Raw genomic sequence first — 12,906 nt, 5'->3', positions numbered from 1 at the left:
CTTCTTGAAACAGTCCATTTTGTCCAAAATTTGCAATGTTTGAAACAAAAACAGCATTCTAGGCAATACATTCATTTTTATAGCAGCGATACAGCCTAGCAGTGAAAGCTTTAAATTTGACCAAATTTCTAAATCTTTTTTCACTTCAGTCCAACATTTTTCATAATTGTCTTTAAACAGATTCCCATTTTTAGCTGTCATGTTAATCCCCAGGTATTTCACTTTCTTAACCACTGTTAAACCTGTCTCATTCTGAAACCTCTTTCTCCATCACAGTTAAATTTTTCTCTAAAACCTTTGTTTTTAACTTATTCAGTTTAAATCCTGCAACCTGACCAAATTCTTGAATCAGTTCCAAAACCCTTTTAGTACTAGATTCTGGCTCCTGTAACGTCAATACTAAGTCATCTGCAAAAGCATGCGTATTCTTTTTCAGGTAAATTGAAAACAGCCGTAATAAAGCACAAACAGGCACACAAACGCTCCGCTTAAAGTTGCAGCTGACTTTGGAAGGATATTAAACTATGCCAAAACAGCAAACTCGGTTTTTAATCTTCTTGAAGCAACCTTTGTCTAAACAGAGGCGAGGTTTAGTCATTCCACATTCTGCCTGATGAGCAGCCCTGTTTAACCTAGAGACATGCACATTCCTGTACCAACAAAAGTTTATCTGGGCATCAGAAACTATCCCCATAGGTTAGCTCAGTTGGTTAGAGTGTGGTGCTGATAACACCCAAGGTCACAGGTTTGATCTCCATATGGGTGCATATTCCTGAATTGCAGGGATTGGACTAGGGGATCCATGGGGTCCCTTCGAAATCTATGATTCGGTATTTCAGCTGCTGTGAGCAGGCTGTCTCTCACACATTCCTATTATGTCGACATCACTGGCAGATGAAAAATTGCTCCGACAATGACGTTCGCTCGCTAAGATACAAAAATGCATCGTAGCAAAGGAGAAGAAAGCCAGCCAGAAAATAAATCCCTTCCCCTACCACCCAGATTCAGCCCCACACAAAGAATCTCTATGCCTCCCCTTTATCCCTCCAGACCATAAAGCACAGAAATGATAGGCTTTGGCATTTTACGTTGGTTCCTTAATTACAGCATTTGATGTTATTTGTGGTGCGGCGGCAAATGCCTATGGTGGAGCTATGTGTGCGTCTGCAGAGGTATTTTGCACAGCATGACTGCTACGGGAAGCCCTGAATTATACTCTTCCTTTTTACAAGGAAGCTCTCGATTAAGCCACTCTTCGCTTTCTAACTCTTCGGTGAATACGCTTTACTCAAGAACCAAGGTTCCTTGCCAACTTCATTGATTAAAAGTCCTCCACTCGGCATTCATTATTTGCTCCGAACCTTTTTGCAGTGGACTTAGTTGTCGGGGAAAAATAGGTGTATATTATGCAAATATAAGACGCAAAAGTCCTGCAAGATGCTATAGCATCAGAACTGCTTGAGATGGGACACCATCTTCATCAGAACCACATGGGCAGAAGGCTCTTTAAAACTTAACAGCAGAGCTCCAACTTTCACTGCAGTGTCAACATGGACTAATACAAGTATCAGGTTTATTTACCGCGATGGGGTGAGCTCCCATTGCTCGGTCCCTGCTTCTGCCCACCTAGCAGTTCAAAAGCACATCAAAGTGCAAGTAGATAAATAGGTACCACTCCAGCAGGAAGGTAAACGGCATTTCCGTGTGCTGCTCTGGTTCGCCAGAAGCAGCTTAGTCATGCTGGCCACATGACCCGGAAGCTGTACGCCGGCTCCCTCAGCCAGTAAAGCGAGATGAGCGCCGCAACCCCAGAGTCGGTCATGACTGGACCTAATGGTCAGGGGTCCCTTTACCTTACCTTACAATTCACTTACATCAGGGGTGGGGGAAACCCTTTGCAGGTTGAGGACCACATTCCCTTCTGGGGGCCGCAAGCAGGGGGGGCAGGGTCAGAGGCAAAGGTGGGCAGGCCAACCAATGTGAATTTCATCTTTGCAAACTAGGCTAATTTCTCTCTACACACAGGTGCACATCCCTCGTATCCTGCATCCAGGCAAGCAAGATTCACTGACAGAATTCAAAGGCTTGAGTTCAAGGGCACATTTTAGCCAGGCAAACCCTCTCAAGCTAGCTGCAAAGCAAGACCAGTAAGGTCTGTGGCCTGGGGGTCCCAAAGGCTGGAGGATTGCATTTGGCCCCCAGGTCTGACGACGGCTATATTTATTTGTCACTTACTACAAGAATTTTTTTCTCAAAGCGACTTACATTTTTTTTAAAAAAAGCATTCAATACCAAATCAAAATACATCAAAATATTAAAATGCATTATTAACTAAAAGTGTTGGTGCCTAAAAGCTGATAGTGGTGGCACCCGATGCATCTCTCTGGGGAAAGGATTTCATTGTCAGGAAGGCCCAATCATGCGCTGCCATCCTCTCCACCTCCCTTAGAGTAGACACACAAAGAAAGTCCTTGGATGAAGCAGCACCTAAGGAATTGGGGTCTTTATTGGTCAAAACCTGCACTTGAACTGAGCCTGGGTGGACTATATCATGGACACCTAACAACTCCCTTGTACCAGAAACCCAATGATCACTACAGATATCTGCACACAAGTGTCCACTTGTCTATTCAGTGGACACTCAGGTTGCGAACATGATCTATGAGGGATGCATGTTTGCAACCTGCAGCATTCGCAACCCGCGTCTGTGTGCCTGCGCACACACAAGTTGAGATTCAGAGCTTCTGCGCATGCGCAAAGCGCAATTTAGCACTTCTGTGCATGCACGACCGCTGAAACCCGCAAGTAACCCGTTTCGGTACTTCTGGGTTTCGGCGGTCCATAACCTGAAAAAACGCAACCTGAAGCATCTATAACCCGAGATATGACTGTACTAGACAAGCCCTACAACAGAGCCATAGGTGCTGCAACTCAGGACAGGTGTTCACACCTGAAAGGCTGACATCAGGCTAGCCTTAAACTACAATACCCAAAATAAAAAAATTCCTTCCAGTAGCACCTTAAAGACCAACTAAGTTAGTTCTTGGAATGAGCTTTCGTGTGCATGCACACTTCTTCAGGTATCTGAAGGTATCTGAAGAAGTGTGCATGCACACGAAAGCTCATACCAAGAACTAACTTAGTTGGTCTTTAAGATGCTACTGGAAGGAATTTTTTTATTTTGACTATGGCAGACCAACACGGCTACCTATCTGTAACTACAATACCCAGTGAAGGAAGAAGGGGGGGGGGGGTGAGATCAGCAAGGTCAGAAGAGAAGGTGACAAACCACCACTACAATTCCAGCTAAAACCACTCCAACAATGTACGAATGACTCTACAGTTTTGGACAACAAAACTTCCTTCTCACCGATCTTAGGTGGGAGAACCTAAAGCAGCTACTCACCAGCAACAACAGACCACACAATAGAGACACAAACGCAGGGGACAGAGCCTGCAATAAGCCCAAATGCGCAGTCAATCCTCTTGTCTGGCTCAGGCAACATTGCTACAAGACCCGACTGTATCAGTGGCTCAGCAGCGCATTTCTGCACTCTACAGAGAAGAAGCAGGTCGCTCTCTACACAAGAGAATAAACGGATGCAAATCTGACATCAGCAATGGCAACTCTGGTGATGTTAAAGGATCATTTAGCTGTGCAGCCCACAACCATGTGCATCAAATAGAAACTAGAGACTTTGCTGCCAGAGACAATACACAAGCCTTCAATTCTCTAAAGCCACAAAGCCTTAGAGGGAGTTCCAGAGGGCTTTGTGCCTAGAATAAGTTTTGATTTCTGTTTGATTTAATACAGCTGTTGAAAGAGCAAGCCAAATGGCACTTGGCCCCATCCACTGTCAGCTGCACAGAGGGACGGCCACCTTCGGTGGACAAAGGGGGTATTGTTTGGGTTGCATTTTCGTGCAAGTCATCCGATCCAATGCAGTACACATTAACGAGTCAGCGCTTTGATTAAGACATGACTTATGCCTGTATGTAACTAAAAAAAATAAATTAAGATGCTAGTTAAAGAACGAAGCCTTAAGAACGACAGAAGATGTCCTACAATCGAAGCTAATATAGAGCATGAGGCCATTATAATACCACCAGCGGCAAAGGAATAGTACCTTCCATTCTGCTGAATCAGAGGGGGGAAGCTGTGGCCTTCCAGATGTTGTTCAACAACAACTCCCATCCTCCAAGACCATTAGCCAGGCTGACTGGGATGGATAGGAGCTGGAGTCCGTCTGCACCTGGATGGCTGCAGGTCCCCCATCCCTGTATGAAGAACTGAAATGCCTTATACCAAAGCAGACCACTGTCCAACCAGCCCAGTATTACCTGCTCTTACTGACAGTGGGTCTCAACACGGGTCCTTCTCAACCCTACTACACCTGAGGTCCTAGAATTAGAAAAACCATGTACACATGTTCTACCATGTTCTTGGCAGGGGGTTGGACTCAATGGCCCTTGTGGTCTCTTCCAACTCTATGATTCTATGATTCTATGATTCTACCACTGACATACAAGGTCACTTAAAAATCACACTTTGCAATTACTAGGACACCACCAATTATCGTTTTTACTAAAACATTCCCCCCCTCCAAATTAAAACCTGCATATGGCACTTGCCACTTGTGAACATGTGTTTATATTCCAGGATCCTAAAAGAACACCTAAGGCAGGAGTGGGAAATCTATAGCCCATTCAGTTAATCATTGAGCTGCTAGTTCGCCACCAACTTCACTCTGCTCGGCTCCTGAAGTATTAGAGTTGGAGAATCTGGCAGAACAGACCAATGGGGCCTCTTTCCATGCCATTCATAAACCAGTGGCAGAGCGTTCCTTGATGGTGTCTGGGGCAGGGCGCTATGTCTGAGCAACCCCTGCCCACTGGAGCTAAGCAGGACTGCAATGGGATGCCTGCCCAGTTGCATGCTGGGGAGCCCAGCTGGCTGCAGTCCTGTACTCAACTGGAAATGAGTCCTACTGAAGTCAAAAGAATGTTTCTGAATATCTGCACAAGTCATTTCTAAATCCCCCCCCAAAATGAGCAAGTTAATTGAAGCCAATGTAATCCTGTCTGCAGTTAGCAACAGACCCCAGTAAAGATCTTAAGAGCTTTTTGAATTGGAGCTTTCTGTGAACATGTAAGATACAAGTTCTTATGCATGTGTGCATAGACAGACGTGCTAGCAAATCCAGTAACAAAACCTAAATGTGGAGAGCTTATGGTCATTTAATAATAATAATAATAATAATAATAATAATAATAATAATTCTATATACTGCCCTTCATTCAAAGACCATAGGACAGTTTACAAAATAAAAATACAAAATGAAAACACAACATACATTTCATATTAAGAACAACACCAGGGTTACAGGTTCAATCCCTGTAAGGGACAGCTGCATATTCCCGCATTGCAGGGGGTTGGACTAAATGATCCTCAGGATCCCTTCCAACTCTATGATTCTATGAGCTGAAGCTTCTATAACAACAACAACAATACCCCCCCCCCAAAAAAAGCATTTTAAATGCCATAGATTGTTTAATCAACCCAAGGCCTGGTGTTCACACAGGAGGAGATGAAGGAGATGAAACGCTGGGAAACTCTGTGTGATTAGCTCTCCAGGAATACAATCCTCTAGCTAGGCCATTGTTTTTAAAGGAATTTGCACCGAGACAGCCTACTGCAGAAAATATTATTTTTAGCTCCCGTCATATAAGCTCAGACAATTCCTGCACTGTGCTTGTTTTAGAATTTAATATTAATTCATTCGCGCAAAAGAGAAATAGTCAAGTTAGAAAAGAAAAACGCTACTTCAAATATTTACATTTTTCTATTAGTTTGAGTGAGGATGGGTTCATGGACCACGTCATGCCATTAACAAAAGAAGGAGTTAAAAATTCCCTGCTCTGTGTATGCACAGTGAAGAAAAGACTTAGCCAAACAGTGCTCCCTGCAGCCATTGTTGAAGGAAGATAGTCCATAATTCCCAGTGGATTATGGAAACGAGACTGGTGCATGGGGAGGGAGACAGGAAAGACTTACCTGGGACACTATGGTATGACTTTGGGGTCAGAAGGCTGAGCAAAAGCTCCCCATAAGAGCAAAGCAGCAGTGACGGTACTGAGAGTGATGATTTAGAACTGAAAGCACTTTACAAGCACCACTGTATTGTCATCCACTCTTGTACATTTTCCCTTCCTAATGCTTACAGGTTACTGGTGTCACCTCTCCCTCTTATCAGTGTTGAAAGGCGGGGGGAGGGAAGAGGGAGGGAATTTTCTAATTAATTGCTAATTCTTCTCCAAGGCTGAAAGCAGCAGGGCTGAAGGTCAAAGTGGAACAATTCAGAGACCACATTAAAGCCTCCAACTGTCTGAGGTTTCATCGTTCCCTTCCCTTTCACAGCACAGCATCTCACCACCCCTGATACCTTTGCAGTGCTGACTGCAAAGGACACCTGATACGCTTTTCTACGGGGGAAAGCAACGTTGATGAGAAACACTAAGAGCTCTGCCTGTACATGCATGGACCAATCATCAAGGCCTTCTATGCCAAGAAGCAGAGGGAGGGAGCCACAGCATGAAAATGAAACTTCCATAGGTAAATGAATATACAGTCGTATCTTGGATCCCAAACGCCTTGGTACTCGGACATTTTGGCTCCCGAACGCCGCAAACCTGGAAGTGAGTGTTCCAGTTTGCAAACGTTCTTTGGAACCCGAACATCCGACAGGGCTTTCACAGCTTCTGATTGGCTGCAGGAGCTTACTGCAGCCAATCAGAAGCCGCGCTTTGGTTTCCGAACATTCTGGAAGTCGAATGGGTTCCAGAACGGACTTCATCCGACTTCCGAGGTACCACTGTCATTAGAAGGGGGCACAGACAGAAAAGGAAAACTGTGGGAGCAAGTTCCATAGTTGGACTATGCTGAGGGAAGACATGTTTTCTTTTACAGTGGTACCTCGGGTTACATACGCTTCAGGTTACAGACTAACCGAGAAATAGTACCTTGGGTTAAGAAACTTTGCTTCAGGATGAGAACAGAAATTGTGCACCAGCAGCGCGGCAGCAGCAGGAGGCCTCATTAGCTAAAGTGGTGCTTCAGGTTAAGAACAGTTTCAGGTTAAGAACGGAACTCCGGAATGAATTAAGTACTTAACCCGAGGTACCACTGTATATTCCTGAATCTTCCATCATTCAGCTTCACTGTATGTCTATAAGTTCTAGTGTTAGGAGAGAGGAAGAAAAACTTCTCTCTATACACTCTCCATGTTGTGTATAATTTTATAAACTTCTACCACGCAACCTCTTATGCACCATTTGTTTAAACTAAGAAATCCCAAACGCTGCTCCATCCCCTTGATCACTTTGGCTGCCCCTTTCTGAAACGTTTCCAAACTTTACAACACCCTTTCTGAGGTCAGAACCGTACACCGTTTCCCAAATGCGGTTGTGCCACAGACTGATTTAACGGCATTATGATATTGGCAGTTTTATTTTTATGCGTAAAAAAAGAAAGTCACGCTTGCTTAAATAGGATTAAAACCATTTTGTTGTTGTTAAAACTCTTCAAAGAATTAAAAGAGCAAACTCAGCATTATTCTCACAGAGCGTGATGCTCTGCCGCCTAAATTCTATGCGCACCACATTTAAGACTTCGCAACTTCAAAAAAAAAAAAAAAAGGAGGCTCTGGCATGTCGGGGGAGGAGAATTATTAGAGTTACCAGATGCCAAGGCTTGTGGTAGACAGTAGGGGTTTGTGCTACTTCCCCACCCTGAAAGCGTATGAGCCGTAGGCTCCCTCCAGAGTTCGAACACAGCAACATCTGGCAAGTCTAGACATACAGGCAGATTACAGTCATCACAAAAAACAGCACAGAGAAAGCGGACAAGAGCCATTTTGTCAGTTTCTTCCTTCCCAAACGTCGCTAGGTGACGTAGGAGGTTATGAAGACCAATAATGCATCTGGATTCTGTTTTATTTTCCATGTTCTCTCCAATTTGTGGCAGACTGGCTCATTAATAGGTGTGGCAACTGCCACACCCGCACGCCACAAACGCAAGTGAGACATGACTCGGAGGCCATTGCAACGCTGAAAGAGGAGACGGCAAGATCTTCCTTCTTCAATTTGCTCTTGCCTGCTGGAGCAAGGTGGTTTGCTTTGCCCCACAGCAAGCAGGAGGATGGCTGGTCTAAGAGAAAGTCTGGTCCAGGAGAAGGAGCAGCTGGGTCATTCTTTGCTACTGCGGTGCTATTAAAAAGGGCAATGCGAGCTCTTAGGGATGGAATTTGGCAACTCTAGTAGGGAGGTCTATGTGTGAGAGATTACGAAGACAAATACTAGAATATTAAACTGGCTTCCAGGGTAGAATTGAACTGCAGGCATTCTGAGAACTGGACTGGTTAGGAGACTGTTTGCATGGTGTCTAGGAGATGAAGGCTGAGCAAAGAACAAAGTGCTAAATAAAGTCACAGGGTGGGAGAAAAGGCAGATCCACTTCACTGCAGAAGCGGGTCAGATGTTGGAATGCTCCCACATGTGTGTCTGACTAATTCCACGCAAGAAAAAAACCCCACAGCATGCAGGAAGAAGAGCAGGCCACACCAGGATCTTTCTCTGGCTTACATTTTTAAAGATCTATTCTTCTACCTACCTGGTGCAGCTAACAAACTCCACTCCTTGCCTTGTTCTCTATCCCAAAACAACAAACCAACCTATGATCACGTAAAGCATCCTCAATAAACACACGAGACCTAACCGGCTGTGTTCTTGGATAAATAAGGTATACAGTGGTACCTCGGGTTACATACGCTTCAGGTTAAATACGCTTCAGGTTACAGCCTCTGCTAACCCAGAAATAGTACCTCGGGTTAAGAACTTTGCTTCAGGATGAGAACAGAAATCATGCACCAGTGGCAGTGAGAGGCCCCATTAGCTAAAGTAGTACCTCAGGTTAAGAAAAAGTTTCAGGTTAAGAACAGACCTCCGGAACGAATTAAGTACTTAACCCGAGGTACCACTATACTATTCATTGTATCAAATTGTAAATTTCAACAAAAGTAACTCATAAAGTTCAACAAACTTCTTCTGCTTTGTTCGTTTGTTGAACTTTACGAGTTCAACAAACTTTATGAGTTCTTTTGCCCCCGCTTCATTTGCCAGGGACCCCTTTTGAAAAGGGCCTCAATAGCTTACCTCTCCCAATCCAAAGTTTCACCACATCCTCCAATCAGAATGTTGTCTTAATGGGAATATGTCAGGCTATGGACTTTTTCTGTTCCTCGGCTAACTTTATTCCGCTACAAAAGCTGCCTCAGACCAAGTCAATTACCTGTCTATCCCAGGACTGTCTACTGTCATTTAGGGTTCCCCTGCTCTGTGCTGCCCCGCCCCCCGGCTTTTCACTGGAGATGTAGGAGTTAAAACGTTGCACCTTCCGTTTGGTTAAGTGTATTCTCCACCATCAAGCTATGGTCTCTACCCTTACACATGGCTTCCTACCTGTATGACTGAATGAATTACGCCCTTTCCCAATTACTGCCCCAAACAACCACCACCTCAATCGAAACAACACATTACATGTTTTTAGAAGGCTTATCTCGGCAGCCACAGAAATAAATTCATCGAAGTATCCCCCAATTTCACCTTCCTTAAAAGTTGATAATCACATGCTCGTTAAAAGGGGGGGCCGGAATTCAACCAGACCGAGTTATGAAAGATACTCGTTAACATAATTTTTGTCTTTGGTGACAACAGGCCCATCTGCTGATCTGCAATCAAGAGTAAAACTTGCAGTTCAAACTGATACTTGCTGTGCCCGGTTACGTTTCATCTGGAAATTAAAAAGCAGAGCTCACATCCTCATACCACTTTCCCCAATTCCATCAATCCCTTTGGACAGGTAGCTCATTAACGCGGTCCCTTCTTACCACATACTGAGTCATCCAATGATGATCATAGGTCCATTCCATATTTCATATCCACCACAAAGAGTCCACCAAGGCCGTGGGTGTATGTAACCATGTAGTATGTGCAACATCTGAAAGCTGGTAACCGCATAGTTCAACATAATCATGTAGAGGTTTTGACTACCATCATCACAGATTATTTTGTGGTTGTTGTTTTTTTGTTATTATAACCAACAGTTTTGAATTCTCTTTCATAAGGTGCAGTGGGTCAAAAAGACCACTGGAGCCAGCCCTGTACATTTTGGTGCCTGAGGCAAAACATCAAGGAAAAGCCTTGCGAAGCATTGCTGCCAAAAGGCAGGGAGCAAACTCTGCAAGGGCTTCTGGGAGACCAGCAGCAATGCTCTGTGGAACACCTCCTGGGCAGCTGGCCTAATAATGACGCGGCTGTTGGTGTCGCCTCCAAAGTGGTACTGAGGCTGCTGCCAGCGTTTGTGGGCTGCTGAGGACATGTTGCCTCAGCTTCAGTGGGCACTTCACCGGCAGCGGCCCCAGTGCCATATTGGAAGCGGCCTTGGCAGTTGCTTCACCACCAGGCTGCCCATCCAGGAGCCATTTTGGAGGCAGCTGCAGCCTCAACACTGCTTTGGAGGAGGCCCTGGCCACATCTTCGGCAGTGGCCTCAGAAGGCATAGTAGTGGGATCTGCCACCTCAGGCTGCCTCATGCTAAGGTCAGCCTTGACTGGACAACAACTGAAGTGCCTATCCCATTTAAAGCAACAAGGTGAAACATCTGGAAGAAACCACACTGGCTAACGCTTCTTTATACAGTGGTACCTCGGGTTAAGTACTTAATTCATTCCGGAGGTCCGTACTTAACCTGAAACTGTTCTTAACCTAAAGCACCACTTTAGCTAATGGGGCGTCCCGCTGCCGCTACACCGCCAGAGCACGATTTCTATTCTCATCCTGAAGCAAAGTTCATAACCTGAGGTAATATTTCTGGGTTAGCAGAGTCTAACCTGAAGCGTATGTAACCCGAGGTACCACTGTACTTTTAAAAATTTACCCATCACCCTCAGCTGGAATACATATTAAGGAAGCTTTTCTTTTTTAAAAAAAAAAAAATCATTTACAGTCAAACCTCATTTTGTGTTCTGCTCTTGTTACGGACTTTCCGCTTCTGAACGCAGCAAACCCGGAAGTGTTTACTTCCGGGTTCGCCGCCTGCGCCCGTGCAGAAGCTATCCGCGCACTTCACACACGCGCAGAAGCAATCTGTGCACTTTGTGTATGCACAGAAGCACTCAATCGCGCCGCACACATGCGCAGAAGAGGCGCTCTAGCTGCAGGCTTTTCGGGGTGTGAATGGCACCCGAAACGGATTAAGTCAACAACTAGAGGTTCCACTGCACAAGCAAATGATTGTCCTCTCATTTGGCATCTAGTACTTGAATTGTTTTAGTCCATTGTATGGTGGACAATTTAAAAACTATGTGTCTGGGCATTTTAGCACCCAGCTAAATCACATTTACAGTCAATATTAACAAAGTGGAACATTCAGACCTCACAACCTCTCCTGTGTGGGTCATATTGATCTCCTTGGTTTTGATCAACTTAATTAAATGATACGATCTGTATGGTACACATATATTGGCAGATTTTTAAAAAGCAATTTAGGATTAAGGTGCTCTATGCATTCTGCCAAAAGAACAATAGGCATTCTGCAGAATCAAAAAGCAGTTGTCACCACCTGACCCTGGATGGCCAGACTAGTATAGGGGACACAGTCTCCCAAACTTTGCTGAAAGGCTTCAGAATAACACAGAAAGTGATTTTAAAGGAGATGGGTGGCAGGAGACCCAAGTTGGATTTTTAAATAAAGATATTTTTAAAAAACCCAACCCATAGGGTAGTAGTCAACTAACCTTTACTCAAAGTAGACCCACTGAAATAACTAAGGCCATGTAAACACACAGTTATTCATTCTTCATCCAATGTGCTCCCGCTGCAGGCTTGGAAAGCAGTGTGCCCACAGTGTTGGCCATAATCCGTATCTATCCCGTCTTTTCTTATGAAATACAGTGGTGCCCCGCAAGACGAATGCCTTGCAAGACGGAAAACTCGCTAGACGAAAGAGTTTTCCGTTTTGGAGGTGCTTCGCAAAACGAATTTCCTGGAGGTGCTTCGCAAGACGACAATGTCTTGCGAGTTCCTGCTGGTTTTTTCCCCTCTCCCCCCTTTTTCTAAGCCGCTAAGCCGCTTATCAGCTGATCCGATCAGCAGATAAGCCGCTAAAAGGCGCTAATAGCGCTAATCTGCTAATCCTTCAATGGGCTTGCTTCGCAAGACGAAAAAACCGCTAGACGAAGAGAATCACAGAACGGATTCTTTTCGTCTTGCGAGGCACCACTGTACTGATGTTTCTCTGGGCAAAGTAGCATCGATGTGAACTGAGAAAAGAATAGCTTGGCTGTATCTTAAGCTGGTGAGGTGCACTTGGACTAAGTTAATATCAACGTGTCTACTCTTGATCAATACCTGCTGCCTTGCGGGACATCTTCAGGGGAAGAAAACCAGCTCAGAATGGTAAGTGACAAACCTGGCGCAAGAGGAAAAGAAATCAAATGGTAGGGAGCATGTGGGAGAGTCTAGAAGCTTTCCAGGGACTTCGGTGCTGGATTTTATTGAGGAAACAGCGAATGAACTTGGATGATATCAAACCCTCTATCTAACCAATTTTAAGAGCGTCAGATATGCATGTTCTGAGAGAGCCCCACAACTTGTGATCCTTCCCCAGACCAAACCCTAACGCCAACAAATCATGGCCAAATCTCAACTTCTCTCCTTTAGCAGACTTAAAAGTACAACTTTATGGCTCTATTTCCCCTCCTTATTCATTTCTAGATTCCCTTATCACCACACACTCAGCCCTGCTCCTATCATTAGTTGCTGCATCTGTTCCTCATTTGAAACCCACCA

The 12,906-nt window shown here is 44.7% G+C and overlaps 1 protein-coding gene across 13 annotated transcripts in view; it reads right to left on the bottom strand.

The window, feature by feature from the left end:
- MAGI1 (membrane associated guanylate kinase, WW and PDZ domain containing 1) overlaps positions 1 to 12,906 on the bottom strand; it is a 481,615-nt gene that overhangs the window by 337,853 nt on the left and 130,856 nt on the right. The window lies entirely within an intron of this gene.

Source organism: Podarcis vaucheri (genome assembly GCF_965113315.1).
Source record: "Podarcis vaucheri genome assembly, chromosome: 2".
Lineage (NCBI taxonomy): Eukaryota > Metazoa > Chordata > Lepidosauria > Squamata > Lacertidae > Podarcis > Podarcis vaucheri.
This window is presented reverse-complemented; position numbering and strand designations above follow the sequence as displayed.